Genomic DNA, 13,044 nt, shown 5'->3' on the forward strand with positions numbered 1-13,044 from the left:
GGTGGGACGTCCCTACCTGGATGGCGATGGGACGTAGGAGCCCATCGGCACCCTGGTGCAGCAGGCAGAGCAGGGTGGCGATGTGCTGCCAGCGCCTGTGGATGGTGCTGGCCGCAATGCCTTCCAGCACCTCATAATCCAACGATGAAGATCTGCCCTCTTGCATCTCCTTGCCCAGGTTGGTGCCACCACCCAAAGAACCGGCCACCATCTCCAGCGTCACCAGGAATTTGGCCGGCAGCATCATGCAGTGCTGAATGGTGATGGGGTTGTTGCCATTGAAGAACTGGTAACTGAAGAAGTCATCTTCTCACCAGTGCCTGGCCACGTACTCGGGGACTGAGGGGGTGGCTGGACATCAGCGCTGAACTGCCCACCCTCCATGTCAAGCCAGGGACTTCCTGGGAAGCCCTGGGTGGCGGGGGAAGACGCACAAGGCACCCACCAATCTCCCTGCCCCGTGTCCAGAAGATGCTGCGCATCTCATCCAGGCTCTTCCAGAAGGTGGGTCTCAAGAGGAACCCTGCCAGAAGGTGGAAGGTCCCTCTACGGGACAGAGGTGGACCTCAGCAACCACCATTCCTTCCCTGGCCCCCCACCACCAGCCTCCCGGGACAGGGTGGCACTGGCGATGCTCCTCACTCCCATCATCCAGGTCCTCCCCAACCTTGGGGTGTTGCTTACTGGAAGATGAGGACACTGGTGAAGTTGGTGGCCCTCACGTAGGAGAACTGAGCATTGGAGTCCAGCTCGAGGATGGAGCCCACATTGAGGCAACGGGGCCAGCCCTTGGTGAAGCTCTTCCACCTGTGGGAGGGACAGGGGGACATACGTCAGCGTCACTGCTGGCCAGGCCACCCTGGCCATGGTGGACCTCCATCCTTATGTCCCTGCTCTCACTGGTAAGCCTCCTGCCGTGCCTTCAGCTCCTGCTGCCGATGCTCCTTGAGGATCTCCAGCTCATCATCCACCAGCTTTTTCCCTGGAAAGGAGGAGAGAGGAGTCAAGGTCGGACCCCTGGCTAGCAGAGGAGGGTGGGGGTGGGATGAGTCCTACCTGAGCTCTCCCGGACCTCCACTGTGGTAACCCCCTCCAGCCACTGGTAGCAGGGGAAGCGGTAGAGGGTGCCGTCAGGGCCCATCACGTGGATATCCCTGCAGAACCAGGCATCCTCCAAGAAGAGCCGCCACTTGTGCAGGCGGATGAGGACGATGCGACCCAAGTCCTGCTCGCAGCGCATGGTCATGTCCTTCTCCTGGTGGGGGGTGGGCAGGAAATGGCTTGGGGTGGGAGGGCAGCTGCCCTGGCATGGCACTGGGGGATACGGGCATTCCCCACCAGTGGAGTGGGGCTTCAGGGCATCCCCCAAAGATCCTCTTCCTCCATCCCCCCAGGACCCCTTTCCACCATCCCCCAGGACCCCTCCTCCATCATCCCCGCAAGATCCTTTTCCTACATCCCCCCCCCCAAGACCACTTCCCACCATCCCCCCAGGATCCTTTTCCTCCACCCCACACCCCCCAAGACCACTTTCTTTCATCCCCCCCAAAGATCCTTTTCCTCCATCCCCCCCCACCCCCACCCCCTCGCTCCATCCCCCAGGATCCTTCCCTCCATGTCCCCAGGACCCCTTTCCTCTATTTCCCCCCCCACCAAACCCTTTTCCTCCATCCCCCCCCAAGAACACTTTCCTCCATCCCCCCATGAGCCCTTCCTTCATCCCCCCAGGACCACTTCCCACCATCCCCCCAAACCTTGGTGAAGACCCATCCCTTTTCTTACCCTCTCCAGTAAAACCCATGCCGGGACCCCCGGCATGCCCATGCCTCCACTCGTGTCCCCATCCCTGCGCTCACCGTCCCCGGCAGCAACCAGTAGTTGATGGTTGTCCGGCGCCTCTCACCACGGCTGCCCACCAAGGTGATGGAGATGGAGTTGTTGGTCCCACCTTCGAGGATGTCACCCGTTGCCACCTTCACCTTGTAGACGGCCATGGCGAGCTGCACAAGGACACGCCGCGACATTCAAGAGCTGCCTTTAAAAAGCGACCACCTGTAGGGGTGAGGGTTTTGGGGGTGGAAACCTGCCATCTTGGGTGGTTTGCATGCTGCAAGCCCCGTGGCCGTTGCACAAGCCGGGTGGCCAGTCCTTCCTTCTCAAGGGGAGGTTATCAGATGACCGTTATTGGCTGGCGACCAGCATATCTAATCTCAATGGATGTGGCCATGGAGACATTACCCAAGCGATGGCCCCGGGGGTGGCCATGGGCCCAAGGGAGGGGGCGTTTGCCATGGTCCAGGAGCTCCTCCTGCCTCCCCAGGGTCTCCTCCATCTCCTGCTGTGTCCCTGCCCGCGCTGCTGCCCGCACTTCACTGGCTGCTCAAGGGATGCTGTGGAGCAGCGGTTGTGGGGCAGGCAGGGCTTTCCCAAAGGAAGGTCGTGGAGCAACTAATACTGGTGTCACAGTTTAACCTCAGTCGGCAACTGAGCACCACACAGCCACTCGCTCCCTCACCCCCCCGCGGTGGGATGGGGGACAGAATTGGAAGAGTAGAAGTGAGAAAAACCCGGGGGGGTTGAGATAAAAACAGTTTAATAATTGAAATAAAATGATAATATACAAAGCAAGTGATGCACAATGCAAGTGCTCACCACCCGCCGACTGATGCCCAGCCAGTCCCTGAGCAGCAGCCCCCCCGGCCAGCTTTCCCCCAGTTTATGTACCGAGCATGATGTCACATGGTATGGAATAGCCCTTTGGCCAGTTTGGGTCAGCTGTCCTGGCTGTGCCCCGTCCCAGCTTCTTGTGCACCTCCAGCCTTCTCAGTCCGCAGAGCATGGGAAGCTGAAAAGTCCTTGGCTAGTGTAAGCACTACCTAGCAACAACTAAAACATGGGTGTGTTATCAACATTGTTCTCATCCTAAATCCAAAGCACAGCACTGTACCAGCTACTAGGAAGGAAATTAACCCTATCCCCGCCAAAACCAGGACAGTATCCACCCCTTATTCTATACCATCTATGTCATGCCCAGGTCCCACACTTTCCAATACATTCCCATTAATCACCACCCCTTTTCCTGTTTTTGATATATATACACACACACAGATATCATTCCCTTAGTCTATGGGCCATCCCTCTAAAATGTTCGTTGAGTTCATTTAGTCCATGACTTTGGGCTCCATCTGTCATCATAATCTTCCAGGGCAGGAAAGATGGGGATGGTATGTGGTGTTGGATTGTTTCATGGTGAAGTCAGTTCTGGTTCCATCATCACTGTGCTTTGCTCGGTTTCATCAAAGTTCATTCTTCATTAATCTGGGTGATTCTTATTGTAATATCATTGGTATGGCATATAATATTATGTAGCACTTAACATCAGATAATTCAGATCATTGGCTATTCTCACCCAAAATCAAATCCCCTTGAGGTACACATCGGACTTCCCCATCCTTCCGCATTATCCACCAAGTGCACCCAGGTCCTTGAGCAAAAGCAATCCCACGGATGGGTTTGCCTCTGCCCGAGGCAGGAATAACCCAGACTGTCTTCCCCAGCATATTTTTTATGTGCACTACAGGGACTTTATTCCCATCTACAGTACGTAAAAGTTCTGACTGGGCAGGGCCTGCTCGATTGGCAGATCCCCGAGTGTTGACTAACCAGGTGGCCTTTGCTAAATGTGTGTCCCAATGTTTGAATGTCCCGCCACCCATTGCTCTCAGTGCAGTCTTTAACAGTCCATTGTATCCTTCGATTTTCCCAGAGGCTGGCGCATGACAGGGGATGTGATACACCCACTCAATGCCGTGCTCTTTGGCCCAGGTGTCTATGAGGTTGTTTCAGAAATGAGTCCCGTTGTCTGACTCAATTCTTTCTGGGGTGCCATGTCGCCATAGGACTTGCTTTTCAAGGCCCAGGATAGTGTTCCGGGCAGTGGCATGGGGCACGGGATATGTTTCCAGCCATCCGGTGGTTGCCTCCACCATTGTAAGCACGTGGCACTTGCCTTGGCAGGTTTGTGGGAGTGTGATATAATCGATCTGCCAGGCCTCCCCATATTTATATTTCAACCATCGTCCTCCATACGAAAGAGGCTTTAGCCGCTTGGCTTGCTTGATTGCAGCGCATGTTTCACATTCATGGATAACCTGCGCAATAGTGTCCATGGTCAAGTCCACCCCTCGATCACGAGCCCATCTGCATGTTGCATCTCTTCCTTGATGACCTGAGGTGTCATGGGCCCACCGAGCTATAAATAATTCACCCTTACGTTGCCAGTCCAGATCCACCTGAGCCACTTCAATCTTAGCAGCCTGATCCCCCTGCTGGTTGTTTTGATGTTCTTCGGTGGCCCGACTCTTGGGTACGCGAGCATCTACGTGATGGACTTTTACAACCAGGTTCTCCACCCGGGCAGCAGTATCTTGCCACAATGCGGCAGCCCAGATGGGTTTGCCTCTGCGCTGCCAGTTGCTCTGCTTCCGTTGCTGCAACCACCCCCACAGGGCATTTGCCACCATCCATGGGTCAGTATAGAGAGAGAGCATATTTTTTACATCTTGTCCTGCCTGGACTGGCCCAAGGGCTACTGCATGAACTAACTCCTGTTTAGTTTGTTCAAAGGCTTGTCATTGCTCAGGGCCCCGTTTGAAATCATTCTTCTTTTGGGTCACTTGATAGAGAGAGTTTACGATCAGACTGTAATTTGGAATATGCATTCTCCAAAAACCCACGACGCCTAAGAAAGCTTCTGTTTCCTTTTTGCTAGTTGGTGGAGACATGGCTGTTATTTTGGTGATCACATCCTTTGGGATCTGACGACGTCCATCTTGCCATTTTATTCCTAAAAACTAGATCTCCTGTGCAAGTCCCTTGACCTTACTTTGTTTTATGGCAAACCCGGCCTTCAGCAGGATTTGGACTATTTCCTTCCCTTTTTCAAAAACTTCTCCTGCTGTGTTGCCCCACATGATGTCATCAATGTTTTGCAGGTGTTCCAGAGCCTCACCCTGTTCCAGTGCAGTCTGGATCAGGCCATGGCAAATGGTGGGGCTGTGTTTCCACCCCTGGGGCAGTTGGTTCCAGGTGTACTGGATGCCCCTCCAAGTGAAAGCAAACTGTGGCCTGCACCCTGCTGCCAAAGGGATTGAGAAAAACGCATTAGTGCTATCAATTGTGGCATACCACTTGGCTGCCTTTGACTCCAGTTCGTATTGAAGTTCTAGCATGTCCGGCACGGCAGCACTCAGCAGTGGCTTGACTTCGCTCAGGCCACGATAGTCTACTGTTAGTCTCCACTCTCCATTAGACTTCCGCACTGGCCATATGGGACTGTTAAAGGGTGAGCGAGTCTTGCTGATCTCTCCTTGGCTCTCCAGTTGACGAAATCAGCTCATGGATGGGAATCAGGGAGTCTCGGTTGGTGCGATATTGCCGCCGGTGCACTGTGGTGGTAGCGATTGGCACCTGTTGGTCTTTTGACTTTCAGCAGCCCCACAACAGAAGGGTCCTCCGAGAGACCAGGCAAGGTAGACAGCTGTTTCATTTCTTCCATCTCCAAGGCAGCTATACCAAAAGCCCACCGGTACCCTTTTGGGTCCTTGAAATACCCTCTCCTGAGGTAGTCTATGCAATGATGCACGGAGCCTCTGGGCCAGTCACAATGGGGTGCTTTTGCCACCCATTCCCACTTAGACTCACTTCGGCTTCCAATGCAGTTAGCTGTTGGGATCCCCCCGTCACCCCAGAAATACAGATGGGTTCTGCCCCTTTATAGCTTGATGGCATTAGGGTACACTGTGCACCGGTGTCTACTAGAGCCTTATACTCCTGTGGGTCCGATGTGCCAGGCCACCGAAGCCACACAGTCCAGTAAACCCGGTTGTCCCTTTCCTCCACCTGACTGGAAGCAGGGCCCCTCTAGTCCTCATCACAGTATTCGTTTCTCATTTCTTGTACATACGAATCGGAAATCCCTTCATTAAGATCAGGAGTAAGGTTGTCCCTTCTACTCTCTCTGGGGAACTGCCCACTGGAAACTGGAGCAGCAATTTTCCTGGAAGAACCCCCTTTTGTGATTGTTTTCCCTTGCAACTCACGTACCCATGCCCCTAGGGCTGAGGTAGGTTTTCCATCCCACTTCCTCATGTCCTCTCCATGGTCACGCAGGTAAAAACCATAGGGTGCCCCGTGGTGTGTACCCTTTATATCCTCTCTCTTGAGCAAAAGAACGCTGACTCCTAATAGCCGAGATATTGGTCCGTACAGGTGAGGATTAGGACCTATCCTCTTCAAGTTGCTGGACCTCCCGGGACAGTTTCTCCACAGCTGAGGCGAGGGAGGAAGAGAGATTTCTTTGTATTGCCGGAGTTGACCAGCCAATTCATCCACTGTTTGTTCCTCTCCGTCTTTCCAGGTCATCACTGCCAATGAGTTGGCATATGACGATGGTGAGCTCCTTATAAACTTCTGCCACATGCGTTGTGTGCACCTGACCTCATCTGGATCTTTGGATAGCTGTCCATTGTTCATGTCACCAGAAATCACCTCCAGCACAGCTAATTCCCTCAGGAATTGGATACCCTTCTCCATGGTGATCCATTTGCCTGGGCGATATATGACATTTTCCTTGAAGGGATACCTTTCCTTCACACTTGTCAAGAGTCGCCTCCAGAGGCTGAGGACTCGTGTCCCTTTTCCAGTCGCCAATGCCCCCTTCCCTCGAAAGGGATCCCAGCTGCTTGGCTTCTTTACCCTCTAATTCCAGGCTACTGGCCCCATTATCCCAGCACGGGAGCAGCCAGGTGACAATATGTTCGCCTGGACGATGGCTGAAATCTTTTCGTATATCTCAAAGCTCACTCAGGGATAGGGATTGGGTGGTTACTGCCTCGTTTATGAGTTCTTCCTCTTCTTCCTCCCCGAGCAGTGGCCGGCCCTCCTCCTCCTGTTCTCGTGATGGCCCTTCTCCAGGGTAGTCTGCCTTGTCCACTTCTTCCTCTGGCTCCCTTTTAGAAGAAGCGTATTCCTCCCTTACTAAATGAGCCGACTTCCGCTTCCAAGATTTCTTCTTGTGTACAGGGGCAACTGATACTGGCACAGGTTGGCTCTTTGGTTCAGCCGCAGGGCGTATCGCCAGGGTCGGAGTGGCCGCAGGGCCTGTTGCCAGGTTGGAGTGGCCACAGGGCCCATCGCTGGGGTCGGAGTGGCTGCAGGGCCTGTCGTTTTATTGTCAGATCCAGAGACTTTCTCTTCCCCTTGAGGGTACTGAATAATCTTGAACAGGGCTTGATAGGCACGGGCCAGGCCCCAGCACGTTGCAGTGATCTGTGTCTCTCTGGACTTGCCAGGGTGACAGCATACTTCTTCCAACCATTCTACTAACTTTTCAGGATTCTGCACTTGCTCAGGGGTGAAGTTCCAAAACACTGGGGGTGCCCATTGGCCTAGGTACTTGCCCATCTTGTCCCACACACCCTGCCACTCATAACTGTCCAGCCTTGGGGCAGATCTCTGGATGATATTCTTAAATTGCTTATTAAGTTTAGACAAAACCGAAACAATATTCCCAAGAAATACCAATAGAAGTATCTTAACTACCCAAGGATGTTCAAGATACTGAAAAGTTACTGTAATGAAGGAAGAAACGTCATAGAAGAACGTAGCGACGCAGCCATTCTGTATTTCCTCCATAAAAAAACTCTCAGAGGAAGGACTGTAATTGCTAATTGTCTCCACGAAGTGGTACACCAAGTACAGTAATGGCTTCAGCACGAAGCTAAATACCAGATTAAGCTCAAGGTCAGTGTTTTAATAACAAACCTCCCAGGCAAAACATCACTAATCACCACAGACCACAGCAAACTGCAAAACCCAACACCAATCTCTAACACGTACAGCAAAAAAAAGAGCATGATGCAGATTAGACAAACCAATATCGAGAACAGATGAACCAACATTGTGACCCGCAACTGTTAACAGATATAAATTCCTTAATGCGCTCCAGTTAATCTGTTATTATCTCAAACCCTTCGAGCCCCACGTTGGGCGCCAAAAAGGACTGCGTGGTTCAACCTCAGTCGGCACTGAGCACCACACAGCTGCTCGCTCACTCCCCTGCCCCCCACCCCCAGTGGGATGGGGGAGAGAATTGGAAGAGTAGAAGTGAGAAAACTGGTGGGTTGAGATAAAAACAGTTTAATAATTGAAATAAAATAATAACAATATAATAATAATAATAATAATATACACAGCAAGTGATGCACAGCACAATTGCTCACCACCCGCCGACCGATGCCCAGCCAGTCCCTGAGCAGCGGCCCCCCCGGCCAGCTTTCCCCCAGTTTATATACTGAGCATGACGTCACATGGTATGGAATAGCCCCTTGGCCAGTTTGGGTCAGCTGTCCTGGCTGTGCCCCCTCCCACCTTCTTGTGCACCTCCAGCCTTCTCAGTCCGCAGAGCATGGGAAGCTGAAAAGTCCTTGACTAGTGTAAGCACTACTTAGCAACAACTGAAACATCGGTGTGTTATCAACATTGTTCTCATCCTAAATCCAAAGCACAGCACTGTACCAGCTACTAGGAAGGAAATTAACTCTATCCCTGCCAAAACCAGGACACCTAGGCACACAGGGGACAACAGGGCTGTGCTTCTCATAGACACGTCATGGGAGGAGAGTGTTCCTGCTGCTGGCAGGTGCCAAAGGGGTGTAGGTCAGTGGAAGAGGACCCGCTTTGCACGTGGGAGGTCCTGGCTTCCATCTCCAGGGCTGCTTTTGCTCTTACTCCCTGGCCTCAAGTGGGTGAGTGCTGGAGCTGGGGCACTGCTCCTCTCCAGGTGCTGTGGGCCTGCCCTGACCTCCCAGGGCCTGGCTGAGGAGTGAGGAGGGCTGTGTGCACTGCCTCTGCTGAGCCCCCTCCTGGAGGAGAGGCAGGCAGCTGTGCTGGACCTGAGCTCAGGTCACTACCCTGCACCACAGATCCACCCCACACACCAACCAGGGGCCCTGCTTGGAGGCAAGGGGTGGCCCTCAGGGAGGGGATAGACATCAGCAGCAGACTGGGTGCTGGCAATCCTTCCTGGATGCACTGAGAGATGTGGTGTGAGGGTGCTGGTCCAGCCCAGGTGTCCTTTGGGACCAGGGCCACACTGCCCTGGTGGCTCTCCAGGGGTAAGGCTGTGAGATTGTCCTGTCTCCAGGTGGAGATCCCATACCACGTGGGAAGTACCTGTCTATGCCAACGGGTAGGGATGTCCGAGCTGGAGGAGCGACACTCCTTACCCTGACCCTGTCTCCCGGTCCTTTTCCCTCTGCCATCACCACTGGCTTGAGCAGAGCCGCAGCTCAGGGAACCCGGAGCTGCTGAGGTCAGGCACAGCTCTGCAGAGGTGGAACTGGTGGGGCCGGCACCCACCTCTTGTTCCTGGGGGGGTTGGTGGCTCTGTCCACCCCATGTCAGTGGGAACAGGGAAGCACAGGCCTGTCCACAGCTGTGCAGAGGTGGGGAGGGCAAGGAGATGGTGCCTCGGCTGCTCCTCTGACAAAAACCTCTGCAACCAAAACGGGGTGTGAGACCCAATGTTTCACTGCAGGGTGCCCAGCCCCTGGGAACAGTGAGCCCAGATTCAGAGAAATAAGGTATAAAAATGAAGCAAAGAAGAAGGGGGGTTGTGGGGATATCTTCTGAACACAGGACGGTGGGTGCCAGTATGGACACTGACCTGCAGATTCAAGCCACCCCAGGCAGGGACAGGGGAGAAAAGCCCAGTGTCTGTCCCATGCCACCTCCCCACCAGCTCGGCCCTCCCGCAGGTGTAGTATTTCTCCCTTACTCTGGCACCTGGCAGAGGTTTGCCTCCTCCTCCTCCTCAGGGAAATGAGAGCCAGGCCCTGGGTGTGGGTGAGGGGGCAGCACACCTGAGCAGGAAGAGCCCATTTCAAGGCATTTGGGGCCTGACCAGTCTGGCCCTGCAGGCTGGGTTCATTCTCTGCAGCAGTGCGGGATCATCTGTGCCCCAGATCTGTGCAGGCTCCTGCAGCTCCTGAGGACCTACATGAGGGGCCTGACGGTGAGAGCCCAACCCTCTGCACTGCTGCCCCACGCTGGGAAAGGCCATGGGAGAGAGTAGCCTTCCTAGGGTGAGACCCCCAAGGTGATGGGTGACGCACATGGGCACTGCAAACACAGCCTCCATCCCCTGGGAAACGCCCACCGGGGCAGGCTCCAGCCCTGCATGTCCACAGGGAGAGGTGGGCCCAGAGCTGGGGAGGGAGGGGCTGGCTCCGGGGCCAGGGGCTGCCAGCAGGAAACCTCTAGAGACCAGGGCAAAGGAGTGTGTGAGCCTGGGCTCCCCCCAGACCCCCACAGGGTCACCCCAGGGGTGGAGGAGCTCCCAGCAGGGAATGGGCCAACGCTGTCATGGCAGAGGCTGTTGGTGATGGCTGCCTCCTCCCCTCTTCTGCTCTAGGGCCAGATCCTGCTCTTTGCAGTGACCTGCGGCTGCTCCTCGTGGGGAGCCCTGCTGTGGACACCCAACGCACCTTCCAGCCTGCAGCAGAGAAGCCCACCGGGGAAGAGCTGGAGGGCTGTGGAGACCCAACAGCAGGAGCAGGGAGGGCAGTTTAGGCTCCAGGTTCCTGCCCAAGTGTCAAACCCTTCTCCCCACACAGCTCCTGTGTGAAAGGTTTCTCTGCCCATGGGAGCTGGGACAGGTGAACGCCCCAGCCGAGGGAGAGGGACCCTGGCTCAACTCCCAGCAGTGCCTGCATTAGGGGAGGGACACAAAATACCCTCTGCCATGGAAATGTGCCCACGTTAGCACCCTCCCAGGCAGGCCCTTCTCCAGGCCAGGGGCTGGATGACAGCTGTGGGTTCCAGTCCACGTCTCACAGGGATCCTTTCTCCCTCCCCCTGGCCTCTGCCTCATCTGCCTCCCACAACGCTGAGGGAAAGGTGCCCCCACCAACCCCCCCCACTCCCATCCCCCCTGCACCTGCACACAGGTACTGCCCCGACACAAACCGACACTGTCACCCCTGGCGAGGCAGCAGGAGGGCAGGGGTGGAGGTAGGAGCGCAGCAGGAGGAGGGGTTCCCAGGGCTGCCATGGGGCCTTAATGCCCCTGCCCAGGAAGGAAGGCAGCTCTGGGGCTGTGATAGAAGTTCTCGGGGTCTGCAAGGACCCCCAAGGCAGCAGGAACAGCCCATGGAGACTGGAGTCCTGGCAGAGTCATTGAAGGGGCAATCCCAGGCCCGTGTTCCCCAGCAAGTGGCTCTGTACCCTGTGCCAGGGCAGTGGGGAGGACAGCTGCCTCCTAACCGCTGTGGGAGATGATCCGTGGGCCGTGATCCCCCCTGTGGCTGGCTGGGGTGTTCAAGGCACCACGGCCGCCTTAGGGCTCACTTCTGTGGGGCCAACCCCAACACAGCTCTATTGTGGCCTCTACGCTGTTGGACCAGCATGGCCCAGGCAGGGCCTGGGGGAAAGAGCGACTGGGGAACACTGAGGTGAGGAGATGGGCGCTCCTGCTGGGGTGCATCACGGGACCTTGCAGAGAGCCATTTTTGTTGGAAACTTTTGCTGGCAGGATGGAAATATCAGCAGGAATATTCCCCTGGAACCATGGGCTCTCGCAGCCCCACAGCCTGACCCTGAGCCTGCTGTCCCGAGATGTGCCCATTCCCCTCCACCATGTCTTTGTGCTCTGCTCCCCCCCAGTCAGCCTCAGGGAGACACCCCGACACCTGGGCAGGCAAGCACCAGCTCTGGCTCAAACCCCCAAAGGCTTTTATTAAGAACAAATATGGAGGCACAGCGTAAAAACAGCATAATACAAATAGAGGACATGCCCAGCTGGTTCTGCTGCCCGTGGGAAAAGGGAAACAGTTCCCTGGTGCTCACGGCTCTCCCAGCTGCACAGTCCTCTCCTCCCTCCCAGCTGCACCCAGCTGCACGGCAGGGACGGGCTCTCCTGCTCTGGGCATCAGGGACTGTTGTGCACTGTCCGCTGGTATTGCAACCTTTGTGTCCTCAGGGCGATGCGCCAGAGACACCTCTTCAGCATCGTCATAGCCCATGCTCTCTGGGGACAGGGACCAGGCATCTCCCTCAGCTCCAGGGGCCCCAGCACTTCTCTGGGAGCGCAGGTTTGCCCCTGCAAGCAGCAAGGCAGGCCATTGCACGTTTGCCCCATGGGGTGCCTCTCCTGCTCTGTAGATCTCCAGCCTCCCGTCTCCTCACTAGTCCTGAGATGTTCAGGTCTCTCTCCCACCCCCTGGTCCCCCCAAGGAAAAATTCCCAGGGCAGGTTCCCCCATCCCAGGAGGCTGGGCTCTCAGTACAGCAGCGATTCATCCAGCACCAGGGATGGCACCCCAGGAACCGGTAGCGCTATCTTTCCCTCTCACCTCCGGGAGCATCCCCGGGCCCTGCTCCCTCCTCTGGCGCCCTGGGCATTTCCCAGTCTCCCTGCCCAGGGGAAGGATCCTCCCCAGGGTCAGAAACCTCCCTGGCATCATCATAGCCATCTGCTGGGTCTCCTCCGAGCAGGACAGGGACATCTGAAAGGAGAGGGGAGCTGGTGAGAGTGAGAAGATACACCCTGCAGAGCAGAGGATGGGAGGATGCGCAGGGACATGGGGCTCAGACACCGGTGTTGGCAGCACCACAGGACACACCCAGTGTGCTCCCCAGCTCTGACGGTGACACTCAGTGACATTGCTGTCCATCACATGTCTGCAGGGACAGGACATCAACCCCTTCCTGCCCCTGTTACCTGGTGCTGAACGTGGACCATCCTCCTCCTCACTGTCCCTGGGGTAGGGCTGCAGCTTGGTCAGGGACCCCTCTGAATCGGAGCCTGGAGAGAGGCACAGTGGGTGTTATGGGAGTGCGCTCTGCTCCCCTGGCTTGTGGTCAGTGCTGCTGGGGACGGGGGACCCACGGAGCCAGGGCTGAGTGGGGAGAAGGGCTCAGGACTCACCCTGCTCCCCTGGGATCAACCCTCTCTCAAAGGGCCTCTCAGAGATGCCTGGGGACA

At 55.8% G+C, this 13,044-nt stretch overlaps 1 protein-coding gene and 1 pseudogene across 1 annotated transcript in view; one reads left to right on the forward strand and one right to left on the reverse strand.

The window, feature by feature from the left end:
* Positions 1-1,994, reverse strand: part of LOC143171610 (arachidonate 12-lipoxygenase, 12R-type-like) — a 47,922-nt pseudogene extending 45,928 nt beyond the window's left edge.
* The window catches only part of LOC143171631 (scavenger receptor cysteine-rich type 1 protein M130-like), a 201,344-nt gene that overhangs the window by 58,109 nt on the left and 130,191 nt on the right, over positions 1-13,044 (forward strand).

Source organism: Aptenodytes patagonicus, chromosome 29 (genome assembly GCF_965638725.1).
Source record: "Aptenodytes patagonicus chromosome 29, bAptPat1.pri.cur, whole genome shotgun sequence".
Classification (NCBI taxonomy): domain Eukaryota; kingdom Metazoa; phylum Chordata; class Aves; order Sphenisciformes; family Spheniscidae; genus Aptenodytes; species Aptenodytes patagonicus.